This window comes from Eschrichtius robustus, chromosome X, assembly GCF_028021215.1.
Source record: "Eschrichtius robustus isolate mEscRob2 chromosome X, mEscRob2.pri, whole genome shotgun sequence".
Classification (NCBI taxonomy): domain Eukaryota; kingdom Metazoa; phylum Chordata; class Mammalia; order Artiodactyla; family Eschrichtiidae; genus Eschrichtius; species Eschrichtius robustus.
Genome location: NC_090845.1, coordinates 38,041,465 through 38,058,056, shown reverse-complemented (window position 1 = coordinate 38,058,056; position 16,592 = coordinate 38,041,465). Strand labels below are relative to the sequence as shown.

Here is a 16,592-nt window from a genome sequence, read left to right as displayed (position 1 = left end):
AGGTCTGCTTTCGCTCCGTTCCCTCGCCCGCACGCACCGGCCAGGGCAGAAGTGACCCGCCCCCTCGCAACGGCACAGCGGGCCGGGAGCCGATCGGATTAGCGGTCATCAAATGGGACCAAAGACACCTCAGACTGTCCCCCACCTCCCGCGCGGGGGAGCTCCCTAGGCCTTTGCCCCCTCCCTCCTCCAAGATTGAAAGCCCAGAGCCGACGCCCCACAGGCCCGGGGTCCGGGCCCACTCTGGGGGTGGGGGGGAATTGTGGTGCAGAAAGTTCTAGTCAGGGTTTAGTTGTAGCTTTGCGCCCCCCATCCCCGTTGTCCTTATGCGATTCTGGGCCAGCCTGCGGCGGCGTCCCCGACTGCTCCGCGGTCCTGGGCAGGGCAGGAAGCTGGCACGGCCGCCGGCTGGGCCGGCGCCACTTGGCCGGGCCGGCTGCTCGCTGGAACTCGCGCGGCACCTTCGCGCCGAGTCAGGTTCCCGGGTCTCCCGCCCGGTCACCCTGAGCGGCTGACCACCCCCACCCCCCCCGTCCGTCGTCCTCCCTCCGGAGTCTCCCTGTCTCCACCCGCCCTCTCAGCTTTTCCCCTCCTCGGTCTGTCTCAGGAGCCCCGTAGCGCAGTCAACCGCCCTTCCCGAGATTCAAAAAGAAGTTTTGTGTTTCCCCGGGGGCAGCAGCCTAATGCTTCCCTTGTTTTCCGGAACAAAGCAGACATTCAGTGGGGAGGGGGCAGGCGCTGACTCCTTCCCCTCCCCGCAGCACCCCGCACCCCTGCAGGTTCAGAACGCTCGCTCCCGGGCCACGGTGGCCTGGGGGTGGGGTGGGGGCCCTCCTTCTTCGGGCTCGGCTACAAAAGCCTTGCCCTCGGCGCCTCCCCCCTCCCCCCCCCCAGCCTCTGCCGGGAGCCGGAGAGAAGGCGACATGGTGTTTGGGTGAGGTTCCCAGCCTGGGCGGGGGGGGGGGGGGGGCGCACGCAGCTGTTTACAGTGTGCCTGTGCTGCTGCAAGCTCACCCGCCGCCGCCTGACAGCGTGGGGCACCCGCGCGCTGCCAGCTCAGAGGAGGCGCGGGGCGGCGAGCCCTCCGGCACTCGGCCCGAGGCCTCGGCAGCCCCGGGGCCCGGGCGCGCGGGGAAGCTCGAGGTCTCCAATAGCGCATTCCTCTTCTAGCCCACAGACCGTCCCCCCTTCCTCCCCAACAATGGTCTGAATCCGGTAGTGTATCAAAGGAACTGGGGGGAAGGAGTGAAGAGCTCGCAAGGGGCGCTCAGAGCAGTCTTTGCGCCCGGCTTCTGGGCACTCACTCCTTCCCCTCGCCGGGGGTTAGTTCTCCGGCCAGAGTGAGCAAAGCACACCACTCTTGCGACTCGGAGATGCTTCTCCCTCCCGATAGCTCTTCGCAGGCCCACCTGCCCCTGCCCACCCTGCCCGATGGACTTCCCCTCGCCCCACCGCCGGGGGAACCGCTGCACTAGCTGTGCCCACGCGCGCCAGGCCTTCTTGTCCGCGCAGCGCTGCCTTAGATCCCGCTCCAGTTCTTCCCCTCTCCCGGGCCTGTGGCCGGCCCCCGGCGCCTCCAGCGCGGCCTGAAACTTGATCCCGTGTCGGAAGGACAGTGTGTAAACACCAGGCGCGCTCCGAGAGCCCGCGGGAGGTGCCGGGCGAGGGCCGCCCGGGCAGCTCCGAGGCCCCGCGCTCCCGCCCGCCTGCTCGCCCCGGGCACGATCGGCGGGGCCGCCGCCTCGCTCTCTGCCTTCCCAGTTGGCTCAGCTAATTGGAGCCGCCGCCGCCGCCATCGCGGCGGCCTCTTGTTGAATTTTCTAGATCGTAACCGTTCAGTCGTGGCTGCTTGCGGCTCCCCTCCCCCTCCCACAGCTGTTATCTCCGCCGGCAACTTGTTGGTGGTGGGGACCGTCCCTCCGCTGACCCTGGCCTCAAGCTCGGTGTACACCCCAGCAGTTCGGGGGTGTGTTTGTGAGGGGCGTGGGAGGGGAGGTAGAGTCTTATTCGAACTGTGAGGCTTCGCGCCAGAATCTCAAGCCCCTTGTTTTGGTGAATGCAAATACTATCCAGGGGATCCTATGGACAGAAAGCCATCGTCCTTGCTGTCTTGCACCCGGAGGTAGTGGTAGTCCCTGAGAGGCTTCAGGAACAACTCCACTAGCAGTTTTGGTTGGTTCCAGGACAACGTTCAGAAGGGCGGGGTGGTGGGGAGGCCCACCAGTCCGGGGCTGCCTACCTCCTCCAAGCCGAATCAGCTCTGAGCTTGCGCCAGGAGGCCCTCCTGGGCCCTTGGGTCCCCCCAGCTGAGCCTCCCTTCTTCCTTGGCCAGCTGTCTCATACCCTAGTCACATGACCCTGCTAGGTGCAAACTGTGGGGTCTGCAAACTGTCAGGTCTGCATGGGTCTGGAGGAGGCCCAGAACCTGGCCCGATGGCCAAGGTGGGAAGGAGCCAGGGAGTTTGGTAGTGCCGAAGGACTCAGGAAGACGTTGCTGACGATGCTGGAGCAGTTGCTCTATATCCAACATCCGCCTTAGAACGTCTTTTCCTCTGAAAAGAACTTTTGCTAGTGGGTTTCACAGGCCCGGGGCCCGGTGTTGTAAAAGTGACTGCACCCCTAGCCCGGAAACGCATAAATACAGGCAGGCAAACTCCCAGGGGGCTGGGTCTGTGAGCCACCACCGAGGGGATCTATAGCAGCCAGAGAGCATCAGCTTTTCCTGTGACAGTTCTGAGAAGGGCCCCTGTTCCCTCCCTTTGATGGTTTCTCTGACAACTGTTAGGGAACAAAGAGGCAAGGCCACTGGCTCATTAACTGTCATTTTCTAACACCTCTTTCCTTCCCTTCTAACTTTTACCCAAATTGCCACTTTGGGGTTTTCCTGAGGTGTCCTTTCTATTTATAACCAGAGCAAGATTTCCGACTCAATCCATGTTGATTTAAGCTATGATAAAAAAGGGAATCTATAAAACTAATATTATAAGTTAGTGTCTGGGATGGCACTTCAATAGGTCAAGTTCACCTAGTTCTTTGGCATCTATAAACCTCCAGGTCCTTCCAATCAGATAACCTAAGTGTGTCTCCCACTGTTAGTTTCTCTTCTCTTTCTGTAGTGGAAAAAAAGGAATCCTTTCAAAGATGTTTATTCTTCTTCACCCCTTCGCTATCAGTGTGTGAGAACCTTGTTTCTGTGTAGGGGAAAGTGTATTTCTGTGTTTTGATAGAGAAGAAAGTAATTTGTGTTCCTCTTCAGGCCTGAAAAGATAATTGTGCGTCCCGGGAGCTCGCTCTTCTCCTGGCTGTTTAACAGACAGATTCTTGTTCTCTAGCAGCAGTACTTCAATGTCCCAGCCTCCTTCTCATCGTCGTCCCCTTCTCTGTCACCAGCCAGCCATCACCAGGCCCTTCAGCAGGTCACATGGCCGAGGGTTTCTGTCTTGAAGGCTGGTGGTGCCTCAGAAGACCCTGTGACTCCGAGCCTAATTCACATTTCTTTTACTGTGCAAAGAATATTCTGAGCCATTGGAATTCCCAGTCCATCTCCCTGAAAGCTTATGCCAAAAGCTCCCCATGGGGCCTATCGGTGATGGATGTCATGAGGCCCTGGGAAGGAGCCATTATGGTGGGAAGTGTTGAGTGCTTGCCTGCAGGACTCAGACCTGAACCAAACTGAAGTGCAAATGGCAGCAAAAAGGGCGGCTCCATCCACCTGGTAGCTTGCTTGGAAATAAATCCTACCCCATCCCACTCCCCAGCTAGTAAAGCCTGGGAGCACATCATTCCTTTGGCCTCCCTTTAGCGTGACTTAGGAATGGCACAGTTCAGCATATCAGGAAGCCGAGAGGCATCCACTACTCCTCACTTCCCTGGCGCTGGGCTCAGCTTGGCTGAACTTGCCGTTCCTGTCTCTTCAGAGGAGCTGGTTGTGTTCCTGAAGCAGGATCGCACTGTGCCGCCTCCCCAGGGATCCCCAGCTATTGATTTTTAATATCCGTATTCAATATTGTGTATTAAATATTGAATCCATGCACGAGAGGATGTGATGCAAATCACCAGCCGTGCCTGAGACTTTAATAGTTGTTTTATTGCCCGGAAACCACAGTTGGACGCAAGGCATCCTGCAGCCGAGGCTGGGGGCGGGGATGACAGGCAGAGAGGAGAGCTGAGCAGACAAGCAGAGCGGGGCCTCCCAAACCTCTGGAATAGCCACTGCTGAAGGCACGGCCAGGCACCGACAGCTCACCCCTGGGCAGGTGGGTTGGGGGCCAGCTCGCAGGCTGCTATGGAAAGAGCGGAGGCTGTCGGGTGAGACCTGAGTAGAGGAAAAGGTGTGAGGCTGTGTCCTTCCTTCCTGGACTCCCCTAACGGGACTGTTGGTTCCCGTCCGGCCATCCCCCTTCCCCTCCACACAGATATTCACCCAGACACTCACACACACAGCTATTGAACAGGAAAGTGAACTTGGGAGCAGGAAACCCCAGGCCTGGGGCCTCCTCCACCACTCTTAGCTCTGAGACCTTGGTGCAGACCTCTCTTAACCCCTCTGGGCCCCATCTCTCTCCTCTGCCAGTGGGGGTAACGCTATCTGCTCTACCTCCCTCACAGCCCGGTGGTGAGGCCGGTGCAAAGGAGATAATATTCAGGGAAAAGGCTTTTGTAAACTGTCAGGCCCCACATAGGCTGGCTGAGGGATTAGTGTTGGCTTTCCCTTTATGCTCTCCTTGTCCTCCAGGCTGTGGCTCCGGGCTGGCTTCTTTTCTCTCAGGCGTGCGCCCCCTCCCCTGTTATGGGCCCTCTCCTCCTCTCCCCTGGCCACCTCCGCTTGGTCTCCCGGGCTCCCCACTCTGCCGGGGCTCTGCACTCAGGCTGTGCAGTTAGGTTTCGAGGACGCCCAGCAGGGAGACAGGAAGGGCGAGAACGACTCGTGTGTGTGTGTGTGTGTGTGTGTTTGTGTGTGTGCGCGCGGTGGGGGTGGGTACAGCCAGTGTGCCGCCAAGCCAACAGCCGCGGGAAAGCGCTCAGCTTCATTCGAGGAGGAGAGGTGCGCTCCGCGGCTTGCTGCCCCGGGCTGCGGAGCCAGCGGGGGGGAGAAGTGGGGAGGATCAGTGAGTAGGGGGCGCTGCTGGCCCAGTGGGGGTGGGATGGGAGGGAGCGGCGGAGAACTTGAGGCTGGGGGTCTCTTCTCACATGACGCTGTTCCTCCTGGCGGGAAGTCCAGTCTTGATTCCCGATTGTTGGAAAGTCAGGGCGTGGGCTTTGCCGTAGGGGTCTTGCGATCGGGAAGTTGGAATGTCAATTCGGTCGAGGGTGGCGGCCTCCCAGCGCCTCCAAGTCAGATAAACAGTTGCCAGAGGCCCCCCAGGGTGGAGACTCGAGGGCTGCACTCTTGCCTTGAGAAAGTGCGGAGCTCCTCAAACCCATACCTTTGTCCGGGGGTCAGGGAGGGGCGGGGACCAGAGGGGTACCTATCATTTAAGCCCACTCCGTGGACCCCACCATCTGCTGGGAAGGTCCAAGCTGACTCGCCGAGCCAGCCCAGGCCCAACGGAGACCAGCTCTGGCAGTAGGCCCTGCCGGGAGTCCGCGTCGGCGTCCCTGGGCGCGCAAACCGTGGGATGCCAGGCAGGGCCTGGCTGCGCACGCCTCCGCGTCGGGGCTCGGGCATCTGCTGCTGCCTGCGTTTCCGGGTCTGCGGCTGAGCCTCCCTGGCTCTCTCCTCCCGCTTTGTTTCGCTGCCAACTTCTCGCCTGCCCTCGCCAGTCTCCTGGGTCGGCCGGTCGCGCTCTGCCTCTCCGAGTGCGTCTCAGCTTTTACGCTGCCTCGCTCTTTGCGCACGTGTGTGACCGCCTTCCCTCAACCCAGGCTCAGCTTGGCCTCTTCTCGCGGGCTACTTGGCACTGCCCTCGGATCGCTGCGAGTGCGCACCCCTGGCGCCCCCTCCCCCGCGCCAGGCTGCAGCGTCCGGGGCTCGGCGACCTCCGGGACTGAAACATGCCGAGGTTCTGGTTTAGCTCTCCGAAAGCAAACCCAAGAGGGCTCGGAGTATCCCTCACTGCGCTCCTCGTTGCTCCCAGCCCTAGGCAGCAACTGGAGGGGGACTTTTATGAGACCTACTTTGCAGAGTTAAAGGGAACCACTTCTGCGGCCGACCTCGCGCCGTCTGTGGCGTTCTGCGAACTCTCGAGACTGTAAGCCTCTGAGAATTTGAGTACACGGCTATGCCGCTGACACGAAAGTTGGCCGGACGTGTGGGTCCGGGTGGCGGTGCCCGAAGTGCGTGTGCATGTGCGGATCGCAGGGACTCTCGGTGGATTAGCCGCCACAAAGGGAGGAGGAGGGGGCGCGGGCCTTGGACGCTGGGGCTGGGGGCCAGCCGGGGGCCTGCGAACACCCTAGGCCGCGGGGCAGGTGAAGACACCCTTCCGAGCCCGCCCCCTCCCCCTGGGACCCGTGCGCGGGCGGTCTCTGAGGCGGAAACACCGTCCAACTCCTTGAAAGTAAACTTGCCGCGAGGGGAGCGAAGGGGGGAGGGGGCTGGCGGGGGTGTCTGCGTCGGGAAGGCTTGTGTCAAGTTTCAGCCCCTAATGACTCGCGGTGGCAAGGTGCCAGGGCCCTGGGAACGGCGGCAGGGGGAAGGGCGGCGGGGGGTCGGGGTGAGAGTGACCGGACTCGCGAACCCAGAGGCGCACCGCGCGTTCTCCGGCCGGAGGAGGCCGGCGGGGCGGGGGCGGCGGGCGGGGAGGGGGCGCTCCGAGAGCCGCCTGAGCCGAGAGGAGCGCAGGCATCTTCCGCAATCCATTCATGCACTGAAGCGCGTGCAGAGCTGCTGATCGCTGCCATTGTTACTCGCGGGCGGTGTGGGAGCCGAGCCTCCACTCTGGCGAGAGATAAATGGCCTCTGACAGCCCCTCCTCGCCAAGAGAGCTCCTCGGATTTCACCGCGCGGCGGCTCTCAGGTCTGTGCCTCGCTCGCTTCCCGGTGAGAACCTTTAAATCAGCCTCCCGGCCCTCCCTCCTCCCGGACGCTGCCCCCCGCCTGCTCAGGCCCTGGCAGGGCCCCGGGCGCGCTGCGCGCAGTCTCCGGCCCCCTCCCCACCTGGTGGGGAGGACAAGGTGGGGAGCTCCGGGCGGACCCGCGGGCCGCCGGGGGAGGCGGCTGGAGCCCCCCGCCCCGGCTCCGCACCTCCCCCGGAGCTGAGCCCCGCGCCCCGCCTCCGCGCCCACAAGATGGATCAGGCTACCGTGCGGAGAGCGGGCTGTAAATATTTAAAAAGTCTCTCGCGCGCCGGCGGTAATGGCTTTCGCAGTCGGAATGTGTGCTGGGAGAAGAGAGGAAGGGCGATGCGTGTACTGTGTTGCGAGATGGGGGAATTGTTCCTATTCCTCCCCCCCACCCCGCTCTGGTCCGGGGTGGGCTGCAGGTTCCGGCTTCCCGATTTCCCGCCCTCCGTTCTCTGCCGCCGCGTCCCACGATAGCGTTTGAGAACGCCAATCGATAGGGAACTTGAGCATGGCACGGCGACGGAGGCTCGGACGAGGTGACCTGGAGCCACTCTCCCCTTCAGGGTCTCCCGAGGTCCTAGGCTGGGACTGGTCCGAGACCCCCGGTCCAGGTCCGCTTCTCCCTGATGCACACAGGGGAGGGGGGGAAACGCACAGGTTGAAGCCCCCTGAGTTTGGGTGGTCGCTAAAGCCCGGACGGGGGTCTCTGCAGCGGGGCCCTGAGCCCTGTTTGTGCCTTTGCTCCCCTCCCCATGCCTCTCTTAAGCCTTGATGCACTCTAAAGGAGAGCCCTTCCCCCGCCCGCCCCCCCCCCCCCTTTTGAATCGGAAAGTAGCTTTGTGGCTGCTGGGACCAAAACCTGGGAGGAGGCAACGCGGAGAGATTGGGGGGGGGGGGAGGCGGCGGTGCCTCGAGCCCAGGCTCAGTGGAGGTCACTCGTGGATGTGGAGGGGGATCCTTCGTACTGCTTGCGACTGTGGGCCTGGGATCTTTAAGGCTGAGCCCAGCCGGATGGAAGAGGTGGGGGAGGGGCATCCAGCTTTCTCGGCTTCTCGGCTGGGAGAGGCTTAATGGGCCCACCACAGGGTGTGTGCTGGCTGAGGCCGTCGCCTTTGCCAGTGGCCCCTCCCTGGCAGGGCGGGGGCGCCGAGTTGCCCAGAGCTGAGGCGGGCCGGGCGCCGCGGGTTCGCGCGGAAGGTTGGAGGGTGTGGGCCCAGGCTGGGGCTGCTCCTCTGCACCCCTCCGCTCCGCCCGCTCGGGGACCAGCCAAAGTGTGGGTGCTGGCGGCATGTCAGGGCGCGCCAGGGCTGCTCTCCGCGTTCGAGCGCGTGGAGCTCCCGACTCCTGGCAGCTCCGCGCACGCCGCTTCCAGGGGCTTGTGTTGCGCCCTACTCGCTTGTTTGTCTCGTGTGAGCCTCGTAAACCGCCCTGATTTATTACCCAGACTAAATGCTTAATTTGTGAATATGAAACAGATTAAAAGGGGCGGGGGGGAGGGGGCTTGGGGTCGGCATATTTTAGCAATCAGACCAAAGCAGACCGGCAGATGTTTCAAATTTGTCGACATTTTCAGGCTCATGTGGAAAGCCAGCCAGAATGGTCAAGAGGTCCTTTCTCCTTCCTTCAACCTGAGAACTTGACAATGATCAAAAGGAGGTGATTAGTAGCTACAGAGAAAAGACACCAGCAGGCAAGGAGTTAACAGAGGCAGAGCCCTTCACCTCCAGGATTGGAATGGGGGTGAGGGGTGAGAGCTGGTCACAAAGGCGAGAGGGGTCCGGACTAAAAAGGCCCAAGTCCTAGAAGCCAACTTTGAAGAATAAAGTAGAGGATCCATTAAAAGTTAATTCAGCAAATAAACTTCATTTGCGATAATACAAACAGGAAAGATGGAAAGGCCAACTTAAAATAGCCAAAAGATAATACAAATAAATTGTTTTTATGCGGCCTGTACATGTGCTTCGCTACAGTGATCTGCAGCGGCATGGGCCTCTCCCGAGCACCCTCTCCCTTTGAAAAGCCCCCATGCGTACAGGCAGTGTTTGGGTTGGGTTTTTTTGGCATTTGTCATTTTGGGGCAACTTCACACATCAAAGGCGAGCACGGTGTTCTTATCAGCTCCCTGGTTTCAGCCGCCCAGTGAAGCAGATACAGTTTCTATAAATTGGACTTCTCCTCTGGGTTTTGATTGATCATCACCATATGAGATTATTGAAAGTCTAATGTCTCATTTCACTTTCTCCAAGGTGTGAGGAGGGGAACAGTTTATTGGAAGTCAGGCCACGTGAAGATTCTGGTGTTGTGCAATAGTAATTTCCATTATCCTAGGTATATCAGCCTCTGGAAAGTCCCATGCATCTCCTGCCGGTTCCTTGTACCATCTTCCCCCTACCCCCTCCAGGTCTCAGCTTCAGTCACTGTTAACAGGTACAGTACAAACTAGAGCCTTCTGGAGCCTTTGTAGTTAGAAGGAGAAAATGGCTGTTGACTAAAAATAAGGCAAGAAAAGATTCATTTTTTAAAACATTTATTATTAACTCAAGAATCCCCTCTTGAGGACTGTTTCCTACTCCAAACTTTTTTGTTCTCCTTTTGCCTCAATACCATCTTTCATTTTATTAAAGTTGATTATGGTCCCTCTGTCTTGTCCTCAGCCAGACAAAGGCTTAGGGAAAGTCAGAGAACGTATTAATTATATGTTTCTTGTAAACTGACTTTTCATTTCCCCCTAACACATTTAGTTGGCTTGGTGTTTAGTTCAGCACTCAATTGCTGCAAATATGCTGCTTAAAAACGCTGTCTTTATTAAAACAAATAAATGAATGCAGAGACCTTTCTAATTTCAACTCGCGTGGGCTAGAAACAGAACAGAAAACCGAAAGCGAGAGCAAGAACGAGGGAAAGGCAGCGGGGAGGAGAGAGAAAAGAGACCAGGACACACACACACAAGCACACACGCAAGCACACGCACGCACGGAGCTTTCCTTCTGCCATTCCTCCCCCCACCCCGCCCCAGCCCTGTTAAACTGGTCCATACAATTGTCCCTGGCCGCACCCTGCAGCTCGCCAGCCCGCCTGGATATTCCATCACTTGGCGCCTAAGGCGATCATTAGCTGAGAATGGACAGCCTCCTCTACCTGCTGGCAGCCCATCACTTACCAGCCAGGGGGGAGGCTGGCTGCAGGTTCCTGCGCCTGGGCTGGGCCCCATTTGCTCAGCCCGAGAGGGGGCCTGGGTCCTTGCCCCTGGGTGCATTGGTGCCTAATTAAACTCTATCCAGGGCAACGTGCACTAAATATACGAAGGCTGAGAGGAAGCTGGGGTGGGGTGGGGTGGGGTGGGGTGGGGTGGGGTGGGGTGGGGTGGGGTGGGGTGGGGGGGAGGCGGTCATTACCTGGGCAGAGAAAGTGAATCTTCTGAGAGAGACAGGAAAGGATCCCCCGATCACACTCTCTGTTTATCCTCGGCAGAGCCTCTGAGTGCACATTTAACTCTCATGCTGAAATCAAGGAGACGTGGAAATGAGGAAGAAAAAAAAAAATCCAGAGCCCACACATAACTAAACAGGGCCTGTGTCACCACCAGGCAGGAGGGAGGTCTTCCGTAGCTCCAAACAGACAATGCTAGCTGCAGAAAAATGACTCGGGTGCCCTTGTGGCATTGGAGTTATTGCTCACGTGCCACGGGCCCCGTCGCACGTGGGAGCCGGAGCTGTATAAATGGCTGTGAGGACAGAAAGGAGCAGACGTGTCAGGAGCCCAAGGACCAGGTGTGTATGTTGTGAAGCTAAACGGACCGTGGAAAAGCAGAGGAAGCATCCTCAGCCGAAGGCCAGGGACCCCACTAAGACCTGAGCCCTGGCAGGACGGAAATGGCCAGACCAGGGCTTAAAGCAACAGCTGGGAAAACAGGAGTGCGCGCAGATCTCAGAGCATAGCCGCCAGGGCTTTGATTGAGCCCCCATTTAGTCCAGCTGAGGAAATCGGTTCAGAGCGTGACAACGCTAGCTCAAGGTGACACATCAGTGCCAAAAGTAGGACCAGAACCCAGAGCTCCCTGCTTTGGGAATCAGAGGAGGAAGAGGACTTCTGGTTAGAGAGGGACCCAGGGTGATCTTGGTCACTGCAGAGCCCAGGTATTTTTGCAACATAGCATTTGTTAAGCGCTTGCTGTGTGCAAAGCGCTGTGCTGGGCCTACGAGACCACAGCGCTAGGGGCCCTCAAAGGCCCGAGCAGGTGAGTAGGGGGTAACACAGGCCATGAAGGACGGTGGGCGATGGGGCTGGGGAATAAGGAAGCTGGCCACTGGAAGGGCCACAGCGAGGTTTACGGGAGGGCAGCCTGGACTTGAGGCCACTCTCCCAGGGGTGGAGGTGCGAGAGAGGCCATCTAGACCAGGGCCTTTCACCCCGCTGTCGTCGGAGGGCCTGCCGGCGTTTCCCAAGGCAGGCCGGGAAAGTGAGTCTCGTGCGAACGGAGGAGGCAACTTTTCTAGCTCGAGCACTACTTGCAGCTCTCTCTCTTGCTCTGGACAAATACGAGAGTGTAGCTTACCCCCCAAAGGCTCCTGGATAAATGGAGGCTCTCTGGGGGAGCTGGTAAGGGAATACCGCCTCCCTTAGCAAAATAAACCCGAGACTCTCCAAGGTTTAGCACTGGAAACAGTCTTCCAGCAGAGAAAGGGGGCTGGCTTAAGTGCCCCCGCCCCCCGCTCTGCGCCCCCTGGATTCCACCTGCCCCTTGGGGCGCTCGCAGTGTGATCACAGGTGCCCTCCCTGCAGCCATCTGGCCTCCGCCCAGCCTCTGCTCTTGGTTTCTCTAAGCAGAGGCGAAACACGCTGGAACCTTCAAAGCACATTCCTAAACACTAAGGAAGAGCGGTGGGGAAGCGAAAACAAAGGCCCAGGAGCGCTGGAGCAGTTCAGCTTACAGAGTCTGTGGGCCAACAGGGCTGGCCCAAGTTCAGTCAGACTTCCTGGCCGCGGGCCAGCTGGAGCTGGCAGCCTGCCCCGTCCAGCCCACCACTCAGGCCCACGTCGCCCCCCAGCCCGGGGCACACCCTCGCACCTAGCCCGAACCCCAGGAAACCCTGCTGCCCCTTAGCAGTGCCCTCGGCCCGCCCTCTCCTCATCTAGGTGGCTAGCTCCAGACGGCCAGCGAATGGCCCCTGCAGCCCTCCACCCAGAGCTTGCCAAGAGCGACGGGGTTGCCAGTGGGCCAGACCCTTGGGGTGGCCCGGTGGGTCTGGCAGGGGCGGGGGTAGCTTCAGGCCTTGAGCAGCCAAGTGCGGCCGTTGTGAACACTTCGTCGCTGTTTACCCTTGTGCGTCGTAAAAATATCATCACGTTCTATGTGTGTCAAGGCTGGGAAGCACTGCTAACTCGCGATAAGTGTGACATCCAGGCCCCAAGAGGTACCCATACATATCACGGGGAGAGTATCGGGCCAGATGGACCCTGTCCGAAGGTGAGCACGGCTCATTCATTCCACAAGCACTGCATAGAGCCCCTTCTGTCTGTTGAGCACGGTGCCTGCGACTGTTGGGGGTGGCTGGGGGAGACCCCAGGCTACCAGGCTCTGGGCCCCTCCTTAGAGAACTTACAGTCTCCCCGAGAGATTGAAGCCCTATGTGGCTGAAAACCTCCCTGTGCTCACAAGCACCTAAAGCCGGCAGAAAGCTGCCCTTGATTTTCCTCCTCAAGCTTATATTTTTCAAGCCAAAGAGTGGATGGAGTGTTTCTGCCCACTTTCCACTTAACAGCTGGATAACCAAAGATTCCCCCACACTCTGAGCACCCAGCCTGCTGGATAGGGACTTGGGAACCGGGAGTTCTGCGCTTTCTTTCCTGAGGTTCCACCCAGACGATGTCACGTGCACGGCAGATGCTACGGATAACACCTGCCTGTGGCACAAAATTCCGAGAATATCAAGGGACGCCTCTCCGCCGTCCCACCACACCGTTCTTCAGCCACCCAGGCTGCCTCTCTATAGGCAATCACCACTCCCGGTTTCTTGCTTACCCTCCCCAACATAGTCTATTTTCTTTTTTAAAAAAATTTTGGCCTTGTCCCACAGCATGCAGGATCTTAGTTCCCTGACCAGGAATCGAACCCGTGCCCCCTACAGTGGAAGCGTGAAATCTTAACCACTGGACCACCAGGGAAACCCCCCAAGATAGTCTATTAAAGCTAATTCTTTTTATTTATTTATTTTTAATGTATTTGTTTTATTTATTTATTTTTGGCTGCGTTCGGTCTTCGTTGCTGCGCACGGGCTTTCTCTACTTGCGGTGAGCGGGGGCTGCTCTTCGTTGCTGTGCGCGGGCTTCTCATTGCAGTGGCTTCTCTTGTTGCGGAGCGCGGGCTCTAGGCGCGTGGGCTTCAGTAGTTGTGGCACGAGGGCTCAGTAGTTGTGGCTCGCGGGCTCTAGAGCGCAGGCTCAGTAATTGTGGCTCACGGGCTTAGTTGCTCCGCGACATGTGGGATCTCCCCGGACCAGGGCTCGAACCCATGTCCCCTGCATTGGCAAGCGGATTCTTAACCACTGTGCCACCAGGGAAGCCCAAAGCTAATTCTTTTTAAAACATTTAAATTTTATTTTGAAAAAAAATCCAAAACCCACAGAAAAATGTAAAGAACAAGTACAATGAACACCCATAAAGGAAGGCAGGTTTTTGAAAGCACTGTATTTATTCAACACTCCTACCCTTGGAAAGAATTCAAAACCCCTTCAAAGATCTGAATTAATTTAACTTTATCTTAAAATGTTACTTAGGCCCTCATGGATACATTGCTTGTACAGGGTGCTCCCCCCATAGCCCCCAGCACCTTATCGTTGCGCTTGGTTCGTGGGAGGTTACTGGGATTCAATAGCCAAGACAACACAGTAGCTGGTAGGGCACAGCCAGGCTGCCCTGGTTCCTTCCAAACCTGGCTCGGCCACTTGACCAGCTGCGTGGCCTTAGGCAATTGCTCTCAGTGTGGCCTTGGGCAATTGCTCTCAGTGCCTCACTTTGCCTGTCTATAAAATGGAGGGGGGGGGCAAGATAAAACAACAGATTTCATAATGTTGGGAGAATTAAGTTAGTTTATGGAGCTAAAGCAAGTAAAATAGTGCCTGGCATATAGAGGGTGCTTAACAGGTACTGGGGAGACAAGACAAACACATTTGGTATCAGCTTTGCTTCGGTGATTGCACGTGAGTCATTTGGCCCTGAGTTCATGGCCTCCCAGTTTTCATCAGTAACCGCGAGAGAGGCCGGAGGAAACCCAGAATGTGGCTTCATAATCCTTCCCAGCCTGAGAGAATTGCCCTGGCTCAGCTCTGCTCGGAGCCGGGGGCTTCCCCTGGACAGTTTCCACACTCATGAAGAGTTTCTAGCCGTGCTTATTAAAAAGACATTTGGAGGGAAAGCCTTTTTTTTTTTTTTTTCCTCCCCATTTTCTAGCCTGGCTAGTTGCTTCCCTGCTGATAGAACCATCTTCGAAGAAAGAACTAGCGTTTACTTTCGGGACAAAGCCAGGAAGAATACATCCTTCTCCCTCAGGGAGTTCCAGGCTCACAAAGGCCCGTTTCAGGCCCAAGTTGAGGGTCAGACGGGGCAAGTGGGTACGATCCCAGGAACCACCCCCCCACCCCCGCATCTGACAAGCCAGAGAGGGTCTTAAGGACCCTCAGACAAAGTTGTCCAGGATGCTCTTCACATGGGCAGCGTCGAATGGCAGATGTCTGACGAGCCAGAGGCAAGAGACGACACGGGAGAGATAAGGAAATTTGTTTAAAGGTATACTTTGCTCTGTGCTATAAAATACTGCGCCTAATGTTAGGCTTTGACGGCTGTAATGTCTGACCTTGACATTGTGGTGTTTCTGCCATATAATTTAATTAACGTGTGATGCTGGCCCGATGCCAGGGAGTCAAATGTCCTGACGGCTCTTGGAAGCCACATCAGTCCCTTTGAAGTTCCCCCCAGTGAACCGACACACACAAACCTCCTAAGGCTGAGGACAGCCCCTGAGATGGGCCACAGAAACTTAGCAGTGTCGTGATTCCATTGGATGGCGCTGGCCAAGCCACCTGCTGACTTGTCACAGTTCTGGAGGCCTGCTGTGGTTTCTGAGGGCCCTGACCACGGGGAGCGGCTCCTTGAGGAAAAAATCCCTCACCCCTCATCAGGGACAATATCCGGCGATCTGCTCACAGATTTTTTTTTCTGCACAAAATGTTTTCTTCTTCCTCAACTTTGCCTATCACCACGTCGTTGAGCTTCACAGAGGAACACAAATTAGACAAGAGGCATATTAATTGAAGGCAAAAAGGACTATCCATCCATTCCGTACATAATTATTTAACACCTGCCACGCTCCTACTAGGGCTTTGGGCGTTTACAGCAGGGAACAAAACAGTATCTTGGCCATAATAAAACTTTGTTTTACTTGAGAAACAATAAGTGCATGAGCCATATATATATATATATATATATATATATAAATGTTTATATATATATATATAAAACATTTCAGGTTATGATAAATCTATGAAGAATTAAGAAGGGTAAGGGGAGGGACTTCCCTGGCGGTCCAGTGGTTAAGACTCCACGCTTCCAGTGCAGGGGGTGTGGGTTCAATCCCTGCTCTGGGAACTAAAATGCACATGCTGCACAGCATGGTCAAAAAAAACAGGGGGTAAGGGGAGAGAAATGAGATGTTCTTTTAGATGGCAGATCGTGCATTGATGGAATAAAGTGCTCAGGTGGAATATCAGTCCACGCTTGCTGCAATTATGCTGTATAACGAGCTACTACCCCCAGACTTAGTAGTTGACATCAGTAAGCATTTAGTTCTCACATCCATGTCTGTGGATCCCCTGTGGTTAGCTGATCTAGACTGTGCCCGACTGGGCTTGACTGCAAGTGTGGGTTGGGTCCATTCTGCTCCATGGGTCTCTCATCCTCCAAGGACGAACGGGCTACTTGGGACACGGCCTCCTGGCAATAGCAGAAGTGTAAGAGGGTAGAGTAGAAATGCAATGACTCAAGTCCTAGACTCAGAGCTTGTACACTGTTACTTCTGCTTACATTCCACTGGCCGAAGGACATTCGTGGCCTGACATCAATGGGGTGGGGGGGGCCACTCCACCTCTAGAGGGATGAACTGTAAAGTCACGTGGCAAAGGGCGTGGATATAGGGTGGGGTGAAGATTTGGGAACAGTAATGCAATCTGAAACAGATGGTTCAAACCAAAACTATGTATCTCTAGCTGAGACATTTATATATACAAATACGTATATGAAATGATATGGGGCTTCCCTGGTGGCGCAGTGGTTGAGAATCTGCCTGCCAATGCAGGGGACACGGGTTCGAGCCCTGGTCTGGGAAGACCCCACATGCCGCGGAGCAACTAGGCCCGTGAGCCACAATTACTGAGCCTGCGCGTCTGGAGCCCGTGCTCCGCAACGAGAGAGGCCGCAATAATGAGAGGCCCGCGCACCACGATGAAGAATGACCCCCACTTGCCACAACTAGAGAAAGCCATCGCACACAAACGAAGACCCAACACAGCCATAAATAAATGAATAAAAATTAA

General features: G+C 56.9%; 1 protein-coding gene across 2 annotated transcripts in view; it reads left to right on the top strand.

The window, feature by feature from the left end:
• Window positions 1-16,592, top strand: part of BCOR (BCL6 corepressor) — a 114,694-nt gene that overhangs the window by 21,706 nt on the left and 76,396 nt on the right. Inside the window, exon 1 of one of the 2 annotated variants that reach the window (XM_068532968.1) lies at window positions 6,903-6,959. The exons of the other annotated variant lie outside the window; for it this stretch is intronic. The gene's annotated coding sequence lies outside the window, so the exon portion shown is untranslated. Of the gene's footprint in view, window positions 1-6,902; window positions 6,960-16,592 lie in introns of those variants that run through there. 2 annotated transcript variants of the gene reach the window in all.